At 38.2% G+C, this 6,970-nt stretch overlaps 1 pseudogene; it reads left to right on the top strand.

The window, feature by feature from the left end:
* Positions 1 to 1,000: 1,000 nt before the first annotated feature.
* LOC113915558 lies at positions 1,001 to 1,097 on the top strand (annotated as a pseudogene).
* Positions 1,098 to 6,970: the final 5,873 nt, after the last annotated feature.

The raw sequence follows: 6,970 nt of genomic DNA, 5'->3' as shown, positions 1-6,970 counted from the left end.
AATAATGTTTTAATGGAAACTTTATTTTTAATTTGATGCATTTATTTTTCTTCCAGAATTGGAAATAAAGTTGAGAAGACTTATGATTTTGCAACATTTGCAGTTTATGAAACATTTATTTTATTTATTAAGGTTTAAAAAATTTTGAGTATAGTTGACACACAATGTTACATCAGTTTTAGGTGTACAACATAGTGATTTGACTTCTCTATGCATTATGCTACGCTCACCACAAGTGTAGCTACCATCTGTCACCATACAACATTATTACAATATCATTGATTCTATTCCCTGTGAATGCCTTTTATTCCCATGAGTTATTCATTCCATGACTAGAGGTCTGTCCCTTCCACTCTCCTTCACCCATTTTGCCCATTCCCAAGCCACCTCCCTTCTGGGCAACCATTTTTAAATGTGGCAAATAGAAACATCTTATCTGAAGAACTGGATCCTCTGCCAGTAATTGGGTGAAAGTAATTTGGGTGGAAACCCAAAAATAGAAACTTTCAAGACATTTGAGCTGAAGTATTTGTACACTTCCTTACAAGGAATTAGAATTAAAAATCTTCCCTATTTAGTGGAATTTGGTCTGACCTCACCTGACCACCTGGAGACTTTTCTCAATAAAAAATAACATGGTCTAAAAGATGAGTCAATTGGCAATGCCAGTAATTTCAAATTTATTAAACAAAAATTCAACTTTTAAGAAGATTGCAAGAAACTTTAGGGCAAAATTAAAAATAATAGGACTGTCTTAATAAAAATAAATTCTTCAGAAAAATATTTGTGACAGTTCTAGAGTCTGCTACAGCTAAGAAAGGGATTAAAGTATGTAAAGATCTGCCAAGAATAATTACTCTGCTTATGTTTCTTAATGTTCAGAAAATTAATATAAAGAAGTTTTAAAATTTTGGCTCCTAATGTACACAAATATGTGACTCTTCTTTTGTCCTTCAGAGGGAATTTTGAAAAGTCTTTTTGAATGGAACTATCTATGAATGTGCAGCACATACACTGAAATTTGAATGATACAGAGCAGAGGAGCATGGCCCCTGCACCAGGATGACACACAAATTCGTGACGCATTCCATATTTTTTTAAATAGGTGATGGGGATGAAGGTGTGCACTTGTGATGAGCACTGGGTGATGCATGGAAGTTTTGAATCACTATATTGTACACCTGAAACTAATATTATACTGTATGTTAACTAACCGGAATTAAAACAAAAACTTAAAAAAATAAAGAAGAGCCTTATTCTTTAGAACAACAAAAGAATGATCTACGAATACATAAAGCCAACTTTTTAAATCAATAAATCACCCATGGTACATTTTTCTCTCTCCCTTTCCATTTGGGTATCTCCTCTCCTTCTTTCAGGGCCAGTTCAAGCCTGACCTGACCAGGAACTATTTCTCTGACCCTTTTATACATCATGGATTGCTCATCATCTGAGTCATCTTTGAGTCTCTATTACCTTGCATTGAATTACTTTTTCATTCACTGTAGCTTTTAGGTGGTTTATGCCATGTCTCGTAGGTTTTGTGTCCCCACAGGAGGGTAGGTGCTCAAAAAAATGTGTGTTTTTGATGACAATATGGCCACATCATATTCAAGGAAGAAAATGCTAGATGTCTGCATTCTAGGTGGAGGCTGAGGAGGGATACGAATGGCTGTGGCAACTCAACTGTTGTTATAATCTTCTTTCTAGAAGCAGAAAGAACTCTTGCAATGGTTCTGGTCCTGCAGATGGCAAGAAAGGTCAGTTTGGGGATGGGGGAGGCTGGTGGAGGATTTGCCTTTAGTTGATCAGAAAGAGTAAGAGATGAGGTTAGGAGGGGAATATATAAGATTATAAGAATGAAGAATTAGGTTTATTCTACAATAGTTACATGGGCAAATATGACATATTAGTACTATAGTAGCCAAAAGAAATTGTCAAAATCAAGGACATTAAAGAAAAGGAAGAAAAATTCTGTCACAGTAGGAAAATAAGGAAAACAGGAAATGAACATGGCTGTTGGAAATGTTTATTTATTTTGACAATATTTCATCTTAGCAGAGCCTAATATGTGATGCGTTAACATTCATTAATAGAAACAGATTGAAAAGGAAAGTTGCCAATAGAGCTGTAATGCAGAAAGAATGGATGAGTGTAAGTAATGCTACACAAAAATGGATTTTTAAAAGTTCCTGTGGGCACCTCACCTCCGGTGTTGGCTTTCGACAAAACAACAACAGCAAAAGGCCCTAGTGATTTTAAAACGAGGTTATTGGTACAAATGTGTGCTGGAAATCAAGGCACAGTTAGCATTCAAAGATTTATTATTAGGTTAAGAGCATTTTGAATTAACCATATTTTATATACATATACGATAATGCCTTAGAAGGAATATAATCTCTCATTTCTTGCATGAGGGGCATGATCCTTGGAGACACTGTTTTTTGTAACATCTTCGTATCCTCACCATGTATAGAGGCATGGGAAAAATAAACAAAAATATAAATAGATAAATAAGGCAGAGTTTTAACCTCAACTAGGTAGAAAGAATGACACAGTTTTCTTCCAAACTATACTCTCAGATTATGAAGATGAATGAGAAAGGAGAGAATGTTAATTTTGGCAAATAAATATGCTTAGAGTCTCCCAACTTTCTTGGACTCTCTTACTTTTAAAATAATGATTAAGAGGAATTTAAGAAACCTCAATATGCTGTAGAGAAGGCTTTCAGAATGGGATTTAGGAGACTTGGGTTGTTTGTTTGTTTTTATTCCAGGCAAGATAACAGTGACCTTGGTCCAAGTAATTGAAGAATTGAAGTCTAAGCTTCTTCAACCCCCCAAAAAAGAAGTTGTACAAGATGACAGCTGAGATATTTTCTGATGTATGATTTCAAAACCTGTGTAGTGATAATATGACCTATTTATCCAAATGGAAAGATGCAAGGGGTAGAACTGATGAGAGCGAAGGAACTGTCCAAGGTGCTTAGAAACACTGAGTCCACCCGTTCTCTGGAGTGATGACCAGAAGCCACAAAATGACTCCATCTCTTATTCATCCAGCATTTCTACGATGTTAAATACATAGCAAACTATTCTGTCAGTATCAAGTGGATATAATTCAATACGAGATCAATTTCCTTTTGCTTAAGAGGAGGAATTACATATTGAGACTAATCTCTGTTCTGTCTCCAGCTAGTTGCTGATCTTTAGATTAGTCATTTCATTCAGTTATTATTTAGAGGAGGATATCATAGTAGTTTTCATGGCACCATGTCAATATTTTGAAGTTCTACTCTTGTACCTGTTGCTTTTGCCTGGATCTTCCTTCACCTCATGCCACCCTGACCTTTGTTTCCTTTCTTGTTCTATGCTGAACTGGAAGCCAGAGTTTCAGTCTCTTGGACTCTGGGGCCCTGTATTGTTGTGGGAGCAAATGCTATCTTTTCCAGTCAACCCTCCCACTGTCCCCAGGCCTGAGATGTCTTTTCACTTTCGAGTGCACAAGATGGCAACCGGAAATTCAGTCTGGTAATTATCACAGTACAAAAAGGCTTTCACTCCATTTCATCTCTCTAACTGGCACACCATTTCTATGGAGCTTACACAGAGGATTTCATGGGGTTTTGGGCTTAGAGGAGTATATGAGAAATTGATATTATATTAAACTCAAAGTCACTCCTTCTTTTCAGTGACCAAGGCTTTATCTCATGGCCTGTATTCTTGGCCTAACCCTACCTTCCCTGAGACATGCACTCTTCCAAGACGCTCATCACGTTCTCATGCACATGAGCTTTGGGTAGGCACAATCATACCTGATATGCCAGTTTTCCAGATATATGCTCAGACATACTTAAATCCCAGTAACTGATAAGATTTAAGTTTCAATTCAAGTTGTCTCCTTAAAAGCAGGAAGCGTTCCCTTCCAGGATAGAGGGAAAGGCGTGTAGGCAGCAGCCTCTCAAGTTGCTAAATTTGTTGGCATCAATATCCAGGCAAAAGGCTCTAAACTGGTAAGCTCAGTGTGACCAGTAGAGATTTTTTTGGCAAGTGTGATGCTCAAAATGACATGGCAGCATCATTGGGGTCACACTGCTGTGGCACAGAATATCCTCAAGGCAGAGTTTGGTAAGAATTAGATAGTATCAGAGTCCTTGCTTAACACAGAAGGAGTTTAGTCTCAGCAGAGAATTTGAAGAATGCATGAGATAAGCAAGAGAGAAGCCCCACCACATGAACTTATCAAATGGAAAGAATTAATAGGAATTAACCCTCAAGACATATGGTGGCCAGGATTCTTTTTGGGTACACTGGATATCAGGTTACAGGAGGAACTGGGGAGACAATAATGCAAGAACTATGGAAATGATGGAAAGATCTGTGATTCCACTCACTCAGGCTGAGAACAAATGAGAGAGAACATTTTGGAAGATGTTTTGCTTTTCTTTCTTTAGCCTATATCAAGTTTGAGATTTTTGTAACACAGTTATGGGAGGCTGTGTGGTAGGTGGTCAAAAATATGCATTTGGATTTTGCTTGAGAAGGCAGCCTCAGGATTATTTAACACCCTGCATATGATTTTGATTTTCCTCATATTTTTATGTCTCCTGGGTATTTTCCCCTTATTTAAAAGATTTCTTACATATTTATCTAGTGTTTCTAGGGATTTCGTAGCTGGGAAGTTTTCAGATTCCTAGTGTGCCATACTGTTAGAAGCAGCTTGCCAGTATTGGACATTTAATAAATACAATTAGGTAAATGAATAAACTGAAACAGTGGACAATGAATACCTCTGATGGTAAAGCTTTCCACAAAATGGGCCAGTAGGAATGTCAAAATAAGCAGCAGGGAAAGTAGTGGTGGGATTGGGTGACCGAAAGTAATGGGGAAGCTGTAGGGTGGGGGGAGGAGGCACCTTTATGGAGGATTCATAGAAGATGAGCAGGAAAGGAGGTCTGAGATGGGGAATGGTGTTTGGAGATTGTTAGGTCACTTTTTTTTTTTTTCTTTTAGTAGGCTCCACACCCAATGTGGAGCCCAGCACAGGGCTTGAATTCATGACCTTGAGATCAAGACCTGAGCCGAGATCAAGAGTCGGAGACTTAATCGACTGAGCCACCCAGGTTCCCCATGTTAGGTCACTTCTAAGAAACCAGTTTCTATAAGTGATGAGAGAAGAACCCAAGTTACAAGGGTTTGGGAAATGCGTGGGAGGAGAACAAGAAATGTGACCATGAAAGCAAGGTGAGAGCAAAAAATGGTAGTTTGGGTAGGAAGGAAATTTGAAGAGTTTTTTTTTTTTTTTTTAAGGTAAGGGAGATTATCAATTTGAAGCTTCATTCACACCTCTGCTAAGTGTCATCTAGAGTTTTAGGATAAATCAAATGTTGCTTATTACCTGTCTTCTCTGATTCATATTGGACTTTAAACTATTATTAAAAATTGGGGGCATTACATGTTTAAAAAATGACACATTATTTCACAGATAAGAAAATGAGGTTTAGTGGTCTAAGACCAACAAAGCCTTATATCATTTAAAAATACCATTATTGCTTGCTATTCTTCTTCGCATACCTTACAGATGATTGTAATAACGTCAGACACCGGTAAATGGAGCTACATAAATTTGAACAATTATAATTTAAAGTGAAAATGCATCAAACGTTGAAAATGGCAAAGCCCTTTAATGAAGAATCTAGGAGCAAGAGGGTTTGGAGAAAGCTTACCATGATTTCCCTAGACAAAGACCACTGAATATGTACTCAAGGAGAAGTCATAACTTGATTTTGTCCAGGAATCTTTAGTTCTGCTCACTGAACTCATTAAACCCAGCTGTGTTGCTCAAAGAATCAGCTGAAGGAAGTGGCAGAAGTGGTGACAAAGAAGCAGAAATAAAAGACAAGGAAAGGTGAGAAAGTCAGTGTCAAAGAGGAGGGGTGATCACAGCCTCCCATGCTTTATAGCATTTGGTTCCTTTTGCATTCTCAGACGAGGGGGACTTATAAAATAAGACCCTTTGTAATCTTACCACCAACTTCTTCATTAAAAATAGGATTGGGCTTGTTTGAACTTGTCTAAAATCTCATAAAAATCAGCATCAGATGCCTGTCCTTTCCTTTGACAGGGTGAGGTTTCGGACTCCTTGGCATTGTCCATTCCCATTAAGCTCTTTGGCTACGGGGCCAGCATGCCCACTGACACCCACTTGTCATCATCAGCCTGGCAGAGCCCGATGGGGCCCGGTGACAAACAAGGCGAGTGCCACAAGCGTTCCCCAGCATTCCACATGGTTGCCAAATGTTGGGAGGCATAAAGCTGCTTATGCTAGTCTGCTGTTGGCTGGGATGAGATTAATTAGTGAACAGGATAAACATGCACGTTGCTTTCCGATAAGTGGAGGGCAGCCAATTGAGGCCAGGCTTTCAACCTCACAGGAATCATTTACCCCCAGGGCCCATGTAAACACACACACTCACACATAGTTAGGAGAACTTTTGTCCACCCCCAAATAGAGCCAGAGGAAAAGACAGGAGGCAGAAATTCTCAAACTCTATTATACTCATCTAAATAAGTGGATCTTTTTATAACCTGTACTTAAAAGTTGGATTCCAGTAAATCAAATTGGCAAATGAATTTCTGCTGTTGATGTTGACCAGAGAAAAATATTTAAATAATTTTCCATATGGAAAAATGGAGGCAGAGAAAGTAGAACTTGTTTCAAGATTATCCAAAGTGATACTGTTTTACTGGGCCATGGATATTTTTGCGAGACTATAACTAAACTATAGACAGTTTCTCCAGAAAAATACATGCATACTCCACACCCACATACACACGCACACACAACTTTGGGTGTTCTTTCTCTGTAGCTGTTTTGTGGACCCATATGTCAGGACAAGAAATCCTGGCATAATGGCTCATAGAAAATATCATGTGGGTTAGTAAAATGTGAAAGCTTAATGAGAATTCCC

This window comes from Zalophus californianus, chromosome 11 (assembly GCF_009762305.2).
Source record: "Zalophus californianus isolate mZalCal1 chromosome 11, mZalCal1.pri.v2, whole genome shotgun sequence".
Taxonomy (NCBI): domain Eukaryota; kingdom Metazoa; phylum Chordata; class Mammalia; order Carnivora; family Otariidae; genus Zalophus; species Zalophus californianus.
Note: the sequence above shows the minus strand (reverse complement) of the source record. Positions and strands in the feature narration are given on the sequence as shown.